The sequence below is a fragment of the Onychomys torridus genome, chromosome 5 (genome assembly GCF_903995425.1).
Source record: "Onychomys torridus chromosome 5, mOncTor1.1, whole genome shotgun sequence".
Classification (NCBI taxonomy): Eukaryota; Metazoa; Chordata; class Mammalia; order Rodentia; family Cricetidae; genus Onychomys; species Onychomys torridus.
Genome location: NC_050447.1, coordinates 125339532 through 125355447, shown reverse-complemented (window position 1 = coordinate 125355447; position 15916 = coordinate 125339532). Strand labels below are relative to the sequence as shown.

Sequence of the window (15916 nt, the reverse complement as noted above, 5' to 3'; positions counted from 1 at the left end):
TATTTTCTGTCTTCAAAATAAAAGTCCCCATTTACACTTGTTTATGGATTGCTGTATTTTAGTTTGATCTATGTATGTACTGTGCAATGGTTGGATAAGGTTAAGTACCTTGATATTATTGGTTCTTTATGTGAAAATACTCAAATTCCTATTTTCTAGCTTTCAAAAAATTAAGGTGGCACACTCCTTTACTCCCAGCACTTGAGAGCAGGAGGAAGGGCTCCGTGAGCTTGAGGGCGGCCGGGGCTACAGAGCATGTTTAGGTCAGCCAAGGCTAAGTGGTGAGACTGTCACCCCAGGTGGTGTATTTCCAGTCTGCTCCCAGTGCATTGCACATGGCTTCTGTTTTGGAGGAGCTGTAGAAAGACGTAGAAGAGGTAAAAGTGTTGTTGGAAAAGTCCTCCAGGCAAAGGAGCATGTGATGTTCTCACAGGTGAAAATTCCAAGACTGAGACAGAAATAAGGAACAAGATGCAACCGCAGAAGAATGCAGAACTTCTGACAACGACGAGCTGCCAGCATGGTTGCTTTCCTCACAATGGCGTACACAGTGAAAATCAGACCTGTGGTGGATCAGTCAGGTCAATTTGTGGAGACCGACATGCTCTTAACGGGTTCATGAGGTTCCCACAGAGAATGTGAGTACACTTTGCAGACAGGCCAGTTGATCTTTTGGTAAAGAATCTCAGTGGTAAGAGTCACTCCGTGATTGTGAATAGTTGTTCAAAACCCATCTCAGTGGAAGGCGGTTCAAAAAAGGAGAGGGAGGCGGAAAACAGTCGATGAGACGCCTTGGAAAGAGTACCAAGAAAGAGAAGCCTCCTAGTGAGGGATTAAGGAACATTCTAAACAATTTGTGAAGCTGGAGAGGATGGCATGAAGGGAACCATCTATAAATCGTAGGTGGAATGAAGACAGAAGCTATAGGAAAAATTTGAGACTTTAATTTCCCTTGGAAACTGCCATGGAAATGCTTGTTTCCAGCAGGGAACATTGTTGAACTGCACGTATAAATTTAACAGATGACTATTTGCGTAAGCCTTCTAAGTAAAGACAGCAGATTCTCCATTTCTTACAGGAGCATTTGATTTAAATAAATGAGCTTATTAAATTTCCTTCTCCATTCACACCCTGGTCATTTTGTTTAAGAAAGGGTTATGTGGTTTTCTTATTGAAATATAAGAGAGAAGCATTACATATGAAAATGCTACATTTTGTTCAGGATGGGAGGTAGAAAACAAGTGTTTGCTTGCCTGTAACTGACTGACATCAGCTCCCACTCATGTAAAAATAAGAGTAAAACCAGAACTTCTGCATAAAATTCAAATTTGTACAAGAACTTGAAAGCCGCAATAGCGCTATCATCCTTTATGACCAGCTTATGCAATGTGCATACTGCATATTACCATGTACTACTAACTGAACCACAAGTGTTATTGCCTTGATTTAAATATTCATTTATGAATATAAAATTGAAACAAAATATAAATGGCAAAATAGACAAGCATCTTTGTGTGGTGAATACTACCTGCAAACTTTGAAAATCCATCTAGTCTTGTGTTCAATTAAGATGGAGTTTTACTCTAAAAAAAATAATTTATGGTACATTGAGGATATCTGTGCCATCCTACTTAGACCAAAGAGCTTTAAAGCTCTTTGGTCTAATTGCGTCTTAGAACCTCCCTCTCCCCTTAGGTAAAGAGATTAACTATCTTTTAAAGCAGAGAAAATTCTGTCTGTTATTACTCTTTCCTATTACCATTGTGAGATACTAAAGGGTAGTGGGAGGTACAGGAATTCCCCAGGAGGAAGAAGTAAAGCTGAGTCTACAGATGCTATGACCATTGACACAGCGCACGTGAGGGACAAACGTCGGATGGGGGAGGGGTTAGCCTGGATATATACAAAGTACATGGTAATCACCTGTGGTCCACAGAGACTTGAGAACTGTCACTGTGTTTCACCGATGTGCCAGCCAACAGCTTAAATTTGCAAATGTAACAAGTTGATCGTCAAAAGCTCATGTGGAAGAAGGATGGACAAAGAATGGGATTGGTATAGGTGGGGGATTAGCTTGCCAGGAGTTTAGACACATACATTATAGAGTTAAAGCTCTGAACAAATGGTTCAAAGGAACAGAAGAGAGAACCTAGGTACATGAGGCAACTGGTCTGTGCCAAGGCTGGACTTGTACCAGGGAGCTCCCATCAGGCAGTTAAATACTCACTGAAGGGGGGTTTGGACAGACAGACTCAAATCATGTTATGTCACTGCTAAACAACTCCAGCTGGATTACAGGCTAAAGGAAAAGCAAAAGTGTGTGTGTGTGTGTGTGTGTGTGTGTGTGTGTGTGTGTGTGTGTGGTGGGGGTGATATGGGAGAAGATAGTCATAAATTGTCCAAGATTTCTCAAAAGAGAAAAATTATGTAATAAGAATTAAAAACAAATATAGAAGGCAATATTAAAAAGCAAGCAGGCAAAATATAGGAGATATTTGCAAACATAAGCAATCAAGGCATGAGGAACGTATAACAACTTCTCAGAGTCTAGAGACAGCTCAGCTCATAGGGTAAGTGTATTTGGTGTTCTTACAGATGAACTGAGTTCAATTCCCAGTACCCACTTGGGAAGCTTGCGACTACCTGTAACTCCAGCTCCAGGGGATCCAATGGCTCTTCTTGACTCTGTGGGCATTGTATCATGCACATACCCACACACATACACACATATATGTGTAATTAAAAAAATCCTTTCATTTTCTAATGAAAAGTAGTCAATCTGATAGAGCACAAAAGAATAAGAAGTGGGGCTGGAGAGATGGCTCAGTCAGTAAAAGCACTGGCTGCTCGTCCAGCGGACCTAGGTTTGGTTCCCAGCCCCCACATATTGGTTCACAACCCCCTGTAAACTCCAGTTCCAGGGACTCAGATGTCTCTTTCTGGCTTCTGCAGGTACCAAATGAACAAGTGTTGCATAGACATATATACAGGTAAAATACTCATACACATAAAAATAAATGACATCAGGGATGTTTTAAAAAGCCACATGGAATTGTATTTTTTTTTTAACCTAAAATTGCATATAATACATATAAGTGTCTGTCTGTGTGAGTGGTGTGTGTGTGTGTGTGTGTGTGTGTGTAGTTTAAATGAAGTTATACCAGTTGGGTGACCCCCCAAAACTAGACTAACACCCAGGGATTAAAAATCCTTTTGCGTTGTTCGTTGTTGAGTCTCCAAGAGACCCTCAAAGCAATATAAGCAATTGCTGCTGCTCTTGTTTGCCCCCCAAAAGTGGAAGGTAAGTTTGGACATAGGAGTCAGAGGATCTGACCTGAAAGCCTCCTTCCTGAGGAATAGCTTTAGTAGTACCAAAAGATGCTAGACTGGCTGCCAAGGCAGGAAAGCAATCAATAGTCCCAACCCACTGCAATGCCTATGAACCACAATGGTGACCAGCACAAGACAGCCCTAAAGAAGCAGAGACACTCCCGTCTTGGCAGTAACCAATAGCCATCTGATTGGACAGAAGGCCTGCTCATCAGGAGGGAAATCATACCCGGTACTGAAAACCTGATCAACTACCTATAGCTAGTGAGGTCATGGATCTTAGAGGAGAGCCTCCTACTCCACGTTCCCAAACCAATATAATTCTTAACTACTTTACTCACAGATAAGTAGTTCTCACCCCTCATCAAAGAAGCTTTTTTTTTTTTTTTTTTTTTTTTTTTTAACAAAGCAGGTAGAGATCATTATAGAAAGTCCCAACATGCAGAGAACAACTTAACATGAGTACGCAGTGTAATTGATAACATCTACACCAGAACACCTACACCTAAGGCACAGTGAACACCTTAGAAGATGAAGGGGACTGTAAGAGCCACAGGACCAGTAAGTCTAGATATGACAGAGAACTTTTACCAAAGGAATTTCAACAGAATGGCTATCCAAACAAGATCTGACTAAGGACAACACCAGTAGAAATCTCATGAGGTCCCACCGCTAAGTAAAGAGCTACAGGCAATTAACAACCACTGAGAGAGGAAGAGTTTGTCTTACCCAGGGATGAGCCCCTATTTGCTTATACAATACTAAGTGATTAGCCCTGGAAACATCCATACAAGCAACACTAAACATTCTCAGAAGGTTATAGACATATAAGCACAAACTTTACACACATCCATAATAAAAAGAGACCATGGATTGGAGATGGAGCAGGAGGGATTGGAAGGGCAGACATTTTAACTAAGATAAAACTTAAAAATAGAGGGCTGGAGAGATGGCTCAGAGGGTAAGAGCATTAGCTGTTCTTTCAGAGGTCCTGAGTTCAATTCCCAGCAACCACACGGTGGCTCACAACCATCAATAGTGAGATCTGGTGCCCTCTTCTGGCTTGCAGGCATACACACAGGCAGAACATTGTATACGTTTTAATAAATAAATCAATCTTTTATTAGTTTTTTTAAGATGTGTTACCTTTGTTTGCACTGTGGAACATTTGTTTAATGATGAAAAGATGTGTTGCACTCTTTAAAAAAAACTTAAAAAATAAAATAAGTATCAAAAGGCACATTATACCCACCCACTGGGGTCAACAGAGCTAAGAATGTGCTCGTCCTCACCCAAACCTGGAAAGATGGAGATGAACGAAGTGAGCAGATTGGGAAAGTCAGCACTGACTGCTCCATAGGTTCAGTGGGTATGAGGGTCAGATGCCTCTGTCTGAGGGGACGACAGTATGGTGGTGTCAGGCTACACATGTGCATTCTTTCCTCCAGAAAAGTGCATGCAGATGTCTCAGATGCCAAGCTCTGGAATGTTCCTAGCCAGAGTGCAAGGGTGGAAACCAGTGTCAGTGTGCACATCCAAGGAGTGGTTAACGCGTGGTAGTGGGCTGTTATCCTAGTCAGGGGAATGAATGGAAGAGAAGGCTGGGGTCCAGACTCTGTTAAATCTCAGCCAGTGTGATTTAAAGCAACTAACTTACTTGAAGTGGGATGCTTCAAATGGGAGAATGGGAGTTACTTGATGAGGCAAAATGGTGTGCTCTGTCCATTAGCACATATGAAGAAGGACCTTGCAAAACCTAGCACTCCGGAGGGCCTCATCAGGAGTTCTGTCACTGGGGTGAGGGCCAGAATGTGACTGGGGAGGCTGTGCAGGATCTTCAAGGACGATGTGAAACCGTGATTGGTGATGACAGATCTGGTGAGCATGGTGGACTTCAGGGCCTTGCGGTCAGGACAGCGTGCTGGTGTGAAGGAGAAATACCTCCCATAGGCTCAGGAGTTGGACATGTGGTCCCCAGTTGGTGGCGCTGTGCTGTTTGGGAAGGTGTGGAACCCTGCAGGAGGAATACATCCCTGGGGGTGGGCTTCAAGGATTCAGTGTGGACATGTTTACTGTTCTTTCTTCTGCTTCCTGTGCATGGATTAAAATGTGAAACCTCAGCTTCCTGCCATGAAGGACTGTAGCCCTCTGGACCTGTAGCCAGAATAAATTGCTCTGTACGGTTTTTTTGGTGGTAGTATTTCACCACAGTCCCAAACTGTGGCTTGGGTACTTTTCCTTTTTGTTGTACTTCTTACCCAGCAGCGCTCAACTCCTCTCCTCTGGCTCCTGTCAATCACTGCTCTGTGCTCTGTTTTAATGGGTTTTGCTGTTTTGGTTGTACTATGTCTGGCTAACCTCATTTGACATAAAATGCTTCATTCTTATCCAGTGGTGTGAAGTTTTCTCCTGGGACTCTTAGAATTTCATGTCATTGCTAGAGTCCTTTATCAATTTTAAGTTGGTTTTGAGTGTGTATGTTTATCTCTCTGTGTGTGTGTGTGTGTGTGTGTGTGTGTGTGTGTGTGTGTGTGTGTGTATGCACACCAGGGGGAATGTGTAAGCATGCACATGCATGTGGAAGTCAGAGGTCAGCCACTCTCCATCTTTTTTGTTTTGTTTTGGACAGATTTTCTGAAACTGGAGCTCACATAGGTAGACTGAACAGCAACCTCTAGAGGATCTCAGTCACTGCTGTTTCTTCCCAGCACTGAGATTCCGGACGCATACCTTGGCCTGCTGTTGGTGGTGTTCAGTGTGGGTGCTGGGGATCAAACTCACATCATCCAGCACTTTCCCAGTTCCCACAGCGATTTTACCATCATCTCCTGCAGGTGTCTGTCTAGTCTCCCAGCTCCTCCTGTGGAAGAGGCTGCCTCTTTCTTGTTGTGAACTCCTGATGCCCCCGTCAACGTGTATGTGTGGACCCATCTGTTATTGTGGCTTCTGCCCACTGGCCTGTGTGCTGCCATTTTGTTTAATGGCAGTACCATACTGTCTTAGTGCTGGAGCTTTGCAATATATTTAGAAATCAAAAGAAACTTCTGGCTTAGTTCTTCTTTCACAAGATGACTTTGCCTTCTAAAAAAAATCTTGGTGGTGAATTTTAGTGTTTTTGTTTTGCTTTTTCATTTCAGTAAAAACTTCCACTGGGATCTCCTAGTGACTACCTTGACTGTGTAGCCCACTCTAAATAGTGTGGGGTTTGTCATGGCTCTGGAGTTCCCAACGTATCTTTCCCTTCATTTTTGTAAATTTATTAGTGTTTCAATATTTGACAATGTCCTAAATAGAATATTTTCTTAATTTCATCATTTGGACATAGAAATGCAACCAATATTTTTTTTTTTTTGTATTTTGTAGCCTGTAAGTTTACTAAAGCCATTTATCCAGTCTGTCCCCCATCCCCCTTCCTATGGTTTAGGGGTCATTGATTTATGAGAGTATGTCATCTGCATAAAGGTGTCATTTCTTTCTTTCTACAATCTGTAAGGCTATTCTTTGCTTTCCTGGTCACCATGGCCAGGACTTCACTAGGTAGGCTGAGTGTCTACCTCTGCAGTCCTCATCACTGGCATATGCCTTCCACATGTGCCTTTCATTAGGTTGTGGCAAATTCATTCTGTGTCCAGAGCTGTCGAGAGTCTTTAGTGAAGACTTTATTGGGTATTTTCAAATCTGTTTTCTATATCAACAGACCATGGGATTTTCATAATTCTATTACTGTGGCCTAAAGGATGAATTGATTTGATCATAAAGTAGGGTTCTTCTAATGTGTTATTGAATTCAGTTTGCTAGTGTTTTTAAGAAGTTAACTTAAATTTTTCATTGACACATAGACTTGTTCATTTTTATGGGGTGCCATGTGATGTCTTATGCAATGTTCAAAACAAGGTAAGACACTTCTCTGATTTTGGAAAGGACCGCTGCATCATCTCATCAGCAATTAACATAAAATCACAAGGCTTGCTTCTTCCCCATCCCTTTTGGCTTTGGTATCAGGGAATGATGCCCTCATGAATCAAAAAAGTTCCTTCCTCTTTTATTTTTGAGGAATGGTCTTTAAATCTTGTGACACGTGACCAGCAAAGCCGTCTGGTACAGTCCTGAGCTTTTCCTTTTGAGAGTTTTATTGATTATTGGTCTATATGGTTTTTGTATTTGTTAATGATTCATTCTGGGGGTGTGAGGGGACAGAGTTCAGAGACCAGAGATAGAGGGTCTTATGGAGCTGGGAGAGTAAAGATGTTTAGAGCATATGTGACACTCTTTATTTATTTGGGACAAGACCATGTACCCATGGCTCTTAAAGGGTCTTATTAATAAAAACAAACCCAGTGCCAGTTACTCGGGTGAATGCTGAAATATCAGAGAAGCAAAACAAGCCACAGCCACCTCACCTTGCCAATTCCTTAGCTGATCCTGTTTCCTCAAACTGGAAGCTTTTGTGTCCTCATCCAAATAGATCTCAGCTGAACTGCTGCTCCAAAGCCAAAAAGCTTAACCAGCTCTAGTTCCTGCTTTTCACGCCTTATATACCTTTCTGCTTTCTGCCATCACTTCCTGGGATTAAAGACATGAGTCACTATGCCTGGCTGTTTCCAGTGTGGCTTTGAACTTAGAGATCCAGATGGATGTCTGCCTCTGGAATGCTAGGATTAAAGGCGCGAGTGCCACCATTTTCTAGCCTCTGTAGTATCTAGTGGCTGTTCTGTTCTCTGACCCCAGATAAGTTTACTAGGGTGCACAATATTTTGGGGGACACAATATATTACCATACATGGTCCCAAAGGCATTTTGTAGGGGATCACAGAGATGTGGCTTCTTGCTAGACTAGACATACAACAGGCTTCACATTATTGCTTATTCATGGTTCTGGGACATCTGCTAGTGACAGTTCTAAGAACTTGTCTGTTCATTCTAAGTTGTTCGCTTTTCTGGTATGTAATTACTCCTCCTTTTGTGTGTGTGTGTGTGTGTGTGTGTGTGTGTGTGTGTGTGTGTGTGATTGTTACAGTACTGTTTTTATATTCCCGACTTTATTTGTGTGTGTGTTTTACTTTTCCATACTTAAACTAATGATTTTCTGGATTTATCTTTAAAAAAAAAAAGCCAATTCATAGTTTGATTGTTTTTTTTTTCTTTTTCTGATTTCCAACTTCCTGTTTTGTTCAGGCAGCCCTAACCTTTGCCCTCCCTTCCACTGTCTTTCTGTGGCTGTTTTCTTCCCCCTTTGGTCTTTGGTGGCTGGAGTTGGGCAGTTGATGGGAGGACTCCCTTTGTAGACAGTCAGTGTTACAAGATCCCTGGAGAATTGTGTGTGCCCACCCCAAGTTTTCATGTATTATGTTTGCATTTTCTTTTGTCTTGGGCTCTTTTCTAATCTGCCTTTAGCTTTTATTTTTTCAATCCAGGGACTCTTCAAGAGTATATTGTTTAATTTCCGCGTGTGTAAATTTCCCAGCTTCTCTCTCACAGCTTTCTAGTTCCTTTTCCTTAGCCATCTCACAAAGCACATGCTTGAAGATCAGTCCCTTGAAGACTGTCCTGACCCACAGTCTGCTGGGGGACTTGTTCCATCTAAGCTCTGGAGGAGAGTGTGCCCTGCTGCCGAGGGTGGGGTGTTCTGACATGACTTCTCAGACCCCGTGGCGGCTCACTGTATTGTTTAAGTCAGCTGTTTCCATATTGACTTCTGGCATGCATGCATTGTTTGTTGTGGGGTGTGGAGTGCTGAAGTCTCCCACAGCCCTGCACTTCTGTCCCCTCCCCCCAGGTCTCTCCATATTTGTCCTCCATGACTTTATGTTTATGTAAGTATCTCTTACACTTTCTGGATTTATAGCCCCTTTGAGAAGCAGGAGCAGTTTGGACCTGAAGCCTCTTTTGTGACACTTGAGTACAGGTGGCCTGTTTCCTTTGGGATCCTGTTTGCATGGTGCATCTTTTCTCTCCTCTGGCTCTGGGTCCTATGTACTTACCTGGAAATCAGTTTCTTCCAAACACTGCATAGTTGGGTGTGTTCTTTTTAACTATCCATTTAACTGTTCTATGGCTTTTTTTTTTTTTTTTGCATGGATGTATGTGTGTGTGGTGTGCCTGAATGTGTGCATGTTCACAGGTGTGGGTACATGTGTGTATAGTTGCACGTACTTGCATATGCCCTGGAGATGCAAAGTTGACTACTCTCTACTTTATTTATTGAGGTAGGGTCTCCCAATGAAGGTTGGGATCACAGGGCTGGTTTCTAGTGTGTTCTGGAGATCTAGAACTTCAGTCCTCATACTTAGGAGGCCAGGGCTTTTTCTGCTGAGCCATCGTTACAGTGCCTGGTCTGTGTGTGTGTGTGTGTGTGTGTGTGTGTGTGTGTGTGTGTGTGTGCTGGGATTTTAATCTGTTTGCATTTCAAATAATCACAGAGACGTGAGGGGCTTATTATGGCAATTTTATCCATTGTTTTCTACCTACTTTCTCTCTCTCTCTTCATCCTTCCCTCTTTGTGATTGGATGATTTGTTTTGAAGTGTTTGTTACTCTGATTTACTCTTTTGCTTTTTTTTAAATTACTATTATCTTTTTACACCCCAACTACAGTTTCTCCTCCCAGCCTCCCCTCCCCCTACCTCTTCTTTGGCTCCCTCCCATCTACCCCTCCCCTGTTTCTCTTCAGAAAAGGGCAGGCCTCCTGTGGATACCAACCAAACATGGCATATCAAGTTGCAGTAAAACTAGGCACCTCCTCTTGTATTAGGACTGGACAAGGTGACCCAGTATGAGGAAAAGGGTCCCCAAAGCAGGCAAAAGAGTCTGAGACAGCCCCTCTTCCCAGAGAGTCTTCATCCAGCAACTGATGGAAAGCCACAGCCAGACATTAGGCAGAGCTCTAGGGATCCTGTGGAAGACAAGGAGGAAGGATTGTAGGAGCCAGAGGGGTCAAGGACACAAGAAAACCCACAGAGTCAACTAGCCTGGGCTCATGGGGGCTCACGGAGACGGAACTGACAACCAGGGAGCCTGCATGGGACTGACCTAGGCCCTCTGCATGTATGTGACAGGTGTGTAGCTTGGTGGGACTCTCTTGCTTTCTTCTGTGTATCTGCTGTGGCTGGTTCCTTCGTCTGTAGCTGCAGACCTCTCGGTCTGGTAAGAGCGTCAGTCACACACAGGTCTCAGGGCTCTGCCCTCCCTAATGCTGATGTGACCATGTTTCTCTTTGACAGTGTGATCCCCTCAGAGCATCTCCTGGATCTTAAGTAGAGACATACCTAGTGGGCTCGAACTTTTATACTGGAGTGCCACAGGATTCACACTGTCTGTGCCGCACAGCAGCAAGCTGTGATGTCTACTCTTGACCATGGCTGGCGAGTTTTACACTTTCACATTGCTGTTTTCCCACCCTCTGCCTCGGTGTGAAAGCTGTCTCCAGTGGTGCACATAAGGCAGTTCTGCTCAGCTTCTGTTTACCAGCTCGGCTGATATTATGTGTGCTAATCTGGATTTCCCCTATAGGAGACCATGCAGTTTATGGATAAAGACATGTACTTTTCCTTTTATTTTATTTGTCAATGATGACATAAGAACTTGTTTTTTTTTTGTTTGTTTGTTTTAAAGAAAGGTGTCCTAAAGGTCACACAGCCTAGGAGGTCTCAAGCCTCCCTTGACTCCCAGTTGAAAGGTATCTTAGGAAACATACAGTCACTCATTCTTTCATTCCTTCATCTGCTGAGCCCTTTCCAAGCACTCACCCTGGGCTCACACAATCCTGGAGGACAGTCAGAAGAAGGCCTCTCCCATCATGCACCTGTCATGGGGACAGGGAAAGCCATGAGCCGGTAAGGATGACAGACTTTGATATGATTCTAGGAGAGAGATCCCCAGGGCGGAATATCTTGGGGTGGAGGGTGGTGCTTCCATTCAGAGAGAGAGTCATTCAGCTCAGCACTACATCTGACCTCGAAAACTCTCTGCACCTCCCTACACATGCCTGTTTCTGGCCTTGTCGCGCATACTTCCTGGAACAGATAGTCTATCCTCCTGGGGACCATTCCATTGCTTTCCTTCAGGCTGTGGAGAGTAAAGCCAAATCTGTAACTTGGTCCTGTCCCTTCTCTGGTCTTGGTTCTCCCCAGTGGGGCCTTATATCTCTGTGTCATCTAACTCAGCCAGGCTTCCTCTAACCCTGAACTGGCTTTCAGCTGCTGATCCAAGTGGGAACAGGGCTGAGAATTCGTATATGGAGACAAATGCCCTTGAACCTCTCAGGTGGAGTGTGTCTGTCATGTTCCTCTTGTAGTGATGGTAAGACCCGCGTATCAAAGACTCGGTTCTCAGAGCGTGGGGTCTTCAAGTAATTGGGAGCCCATTTCCAAAGTGAACAGCAGGCCTCTAGCCACTTCCTCTACCTCTCTTTGCTCCACGGCCATCAGGTGAGTGGTTAGGCTCTGCCATTTCCTCCATCATGAATCTGCCTGCTACTGATCCAAAGCAGTGGGGCAGAGTGATTGTGGACTGCACTCTCCCCAACTGAGGCAAATGAGCTTTTCCTCTTTATAAGTGAGTTATCTGGGGTATTTTATTACAATGGTAGAAATCTGACATACACGGGAAGTCCAAGGCTGGAAGCAGTTGACTAACTTGCCTACAAATGCACCAGGAATAGGAGTCAGGGCATCAGCACACATGTGGGTGACCCTGAGGTCTCCAGCAGAAGGAGCCTCAGCCAGGTAGGACAACCACTTCACAGCCTGGGAACGCGTCAGCACCTGCAGCATTAACCCCAGGGTCTCTCCTACAGTGGCAGTCACACAGCTTCTGCCATGGGTGCCAGACAAAGACCCCTGAAGCTCCTGCCTTGAGGCAGACCCGGTCCTGGGAGGAACAGGCCACATCCCCTGTCTCTGATGAGTCAGGCTCAGAGAGCTGGAGGCTGGAGACCGAAATTGAAGTCTGGCAGCAGGTTAAAAAGAAAGCTTGCAGACCGTTTCCTTCCTCAGATGAATTTGAACTTGAAAGGAAAGGAAACCAAGTTGGTTTCTCTCCTCTGAAGTCCCTCCTATCAGCACTTGATCTTCATGACACAGAAAGTGAGACCTCGAGTGAAGGGACAGATGGCACACAGCCCGGCTGCGGTGCTGAGGAGCAGGCTCTGGCTGTGCGTGAGGGCTTGACTCCGCTGTCACCAGCTGAGTGACTTCAGACACCCTCAGTCACTGCTGCATTACTGTCAAAATGTCAGAGAAAGCAGCTTCAACAGGAAAGGTAGACGTTTTCTCTGGGCTCAATTTTGGTGGTTTTAGTCCATGACAGATTGATCAGCCCCATCTTTGGGACACACACACACACACACACACACACACACACACACACACACGGCAGAATCATGTGGCAGAGGGAGCCATTCACCTCAGAAGAGAGAGAAGAGGCTGGATTCTATAGTCCTCTTGGGGACACACTCCCAGCGGCCCTTCCTCCTACTTAGTGCATCTCTTGAAGATTCCATCATCTACAGTATCATAGGCAGGGAACCATTCCTTCATGCATGTCCCTTTGAGGGTCATTTCTGTTTTTCACGTGTACTGTGTGTTTGTATTGTGTGGGCACATGCAGGTAAGGCTTTATGTGTACTTACATGTGGAGGCCCATGGTTGACACTGGGAATCTCTCCTGAATCACTTTCCACCTTATTCATTAAAGCAGGCCTCTCAATTGAACCCAAACCTCACCGATTCAGATAGCTTGTCTAGCCAGCTTGTTCTAGGGGTCCACTGTCTCTGCCTTCTGACTGCTGGAATAAGGGGCAGGCCTTCCTCATCAGACATTTATGTGGGTGTAGGAGATCTGATCTCTAGAAAATTATTTACCCTCCAAGCCATGTGCCCAGCCCCACATGGGAGAGGGTCATTTGTGATCCACACACATCAGACATGTCTCTTAAACAACATGCCACCTGTATCTTCGTTTGTTTTAAAGGATGATAACCCTTTATGGGATTATGGCAGCAGCCAAAACAGGGCCGATTCATTGGGGGACTCAGAGCACAGGCCACTGCGCGGCAGCACTTTATCAATAGGTGGCGCTGTCAACATCCTGATGTTAGGTCAGACAGAGGTGGGTGCTGACAGCCTGATAAAGGGAGCCCAAGACAGTTTTGACTCTGAGTCTGCAACATTCCAAGCCTCCACAGTCATCAGATTCTGATCAGTGTGTGATCTTCAACAGAGAATTTCATTTTACAAAGTCAAGCAGCAAGGCGGCTGTGTAGGCTGGAGGCGCAGTCTGAGCTTTCTCCAGGAGTCAGCAGATGGGAAGGGCTGGAGAATCAAGAACCTAATTGTTGAGGTTTTCAGTTTCTTACACATCAGGGGGCTGGGGGGGAGGCTTTGGAACCCCTGCATGCTTCTCCATGCACGGTATAATCTGTTTCTTCAGGACCCTGCTCAGGTACCACAGGGGATGGTCTCAAAGGATGGCCACACAGGGCTTCTTTGACAGGCAGGCACACATGGTTACTTGAACTTATCTTTTATTCCTATCATTGTGGGGCCTCCAGAAGGGTACAAAGTCGAACATTCTAGCCAACCGTACACTGAGCAGTCACCTGCCTGCTGGGACTTTCTTTCACCCAGCATTGCCTCTGCCTCAAGTATGACCACCTCCTCAGGCTGATGAGTGACACAGCTCAGAAACCATCAGGAAGGAGATCTGGCCTTGTAGAGCCAGCTCAACTCACCTCTATTTAGTTGGTGAAGGCAGGCCCAGAAGCCGCAGACGAGGGACTGTCCCGACAGTGACTTTCTACTGTGTCTTCCATCTCTGTAACTGGATATGTGCGCCTGGCCTATATGCAGCCCTGGTATCAGAGTGAAGAAGCAAGACAGTCACATGCAGAACAAAATCAGACAGGGAGACAGACCTCGGTCATTACTATCAATGGTATCTTAATGTAATATTTTAAAAAGTCAAAAGGAATGCAAGATGTTCCATAGGCAAAATGAGGACATATTGGGAGCTAGAACTGTGCCTGGAACAGAAGACGTACAGACACTATCTCAGGTCCCACAAATCTAACCAACCAGGAAAGTATCAAATGAACCCAACCGTAGGCCAGGCTGCAAAACAGCTGACCACGTGGACACAGGGCATGATGGCCCATGCCCCTGCAGTCCTGACACATAAGATCTTCAGTGAGAATACTGCTGGGACTATGGCCGCTATAGAATTATCAGTGCCACTGTCCTGTGCTATGGGAAGAAGAGCTTAGGGGAGTGTCCTGGTCCCTCTCATCCATGGTATCTGTTCTAAGACCTCAGCAGAGGCCTGAGAGCTGGGAAAGTGCTGAGGCCTTCATATACTGATTTTACTCTAAGTATATGTGATAAAGTTTAATTTATTTTTTAATTTTTATTTCTTTGTGTTTTTGAGACAGGGTTTCTCTGTGTAGCCCAGGCTGTCCTGGAACTCACTCTGTAGACCAGGCTAGCCTCGAACTCACAGAGATCTGCCTGCCTCTGCCTCCCGAGTGCTGGGGTTAAAGGCGTGTGCCACCACCATCCAGCAAAGCTTAAAATTTCTAAATTAGGCCCAGGGGCAGATTAACAATAGCTAACCATAAAGCAGGACAACCACAGTGACACATTAATGAAATTGTTAAGGTGTCTGAGTGTCTTTTCTTTGGCCTGTTTCACAAAATAGTTTCAGACTATGTAGACCTCTTAGCTAGTGGGAATGTCAAAAGGGCAGGCTGCAGATAGAGGGGTTCGTGGACAATAGGGTTTGGCACTAGTTTTCAACTCAAAGCTAAAGAAAAAAAAAGCATTCAGACCACTTGATTTGCCCTTGTTGCCCCCAAACAGCAACAGAGGGCCATTGCTTCCAGTTAGTCACAAGGCACTGAAGGTGGGCCACCAGTAACATCCTCGGAGAAAGCCACAGAGACTCTTCAGTAGACATCCTGCCTGCCTCCTTTGGGTTAGCCTGAGCTGGACCATTTTATGGCCCTAAAACCAGACACTGTTCCTTTGCTGCATCCCAAGGGAGCCAGAGGAAGACAACAAGGAAATAAAGTTGTGTGTTTCCCTAAATCCGCTTAAAATCACCTCTGCAGCTATGCCCCCGAGCCAGGGATGGGACCTGTCAATCCTTCAGTGGGGCTGGGAATCTTTCTGTTCCAGCCCAGCTTAGCTCAAGACAATAGGCAGCAGGACCCACTGGTCCTGGTCCCGATGGGCTCCTGCTCAGTGTTGTCACCAAGCTGTCAGAATCAAGAAGAAAGGACACTAGCTGGGGTCTGTGCTGCGTCAGATGACTGCCCCCCAGTGTCCGTGTTTGACATGAGCAAAGAGGATACAGTCACTATCCTGAGAGGGCTCTGCCTGTGGAGGGTCGCTGCAGAAGGACATAGCTTAGAGACATTCTAGGGGCAGGCAGGCTGGAGGACAGCCTTGGAAGCAAAGCACTGCCCATGAGCACCATCTGTGAGACTGAAACTCCCACATGCACAGCCATGTTTGTGGAGTGGCCCCAGATCCTCCAAGGGTATCATACAAAGTCCATGCTGTATGACCGAGAGCTCTACCTGGCAGGCAGCT

The 15916-nt window shown here is 45.1% G+C and overlaps 1 pseudogene; it reads left to right on the top strand.

The window, feature by feature from the left end:
* Positions 1 to 335: 335 nt before the first annotated feature.
* On the top strand, positions 336 to 927 carry LOC118584684 (annotated as a pseudogene).
* Positions 928 to 15916: the final 14989 nt, after the last annotated feature.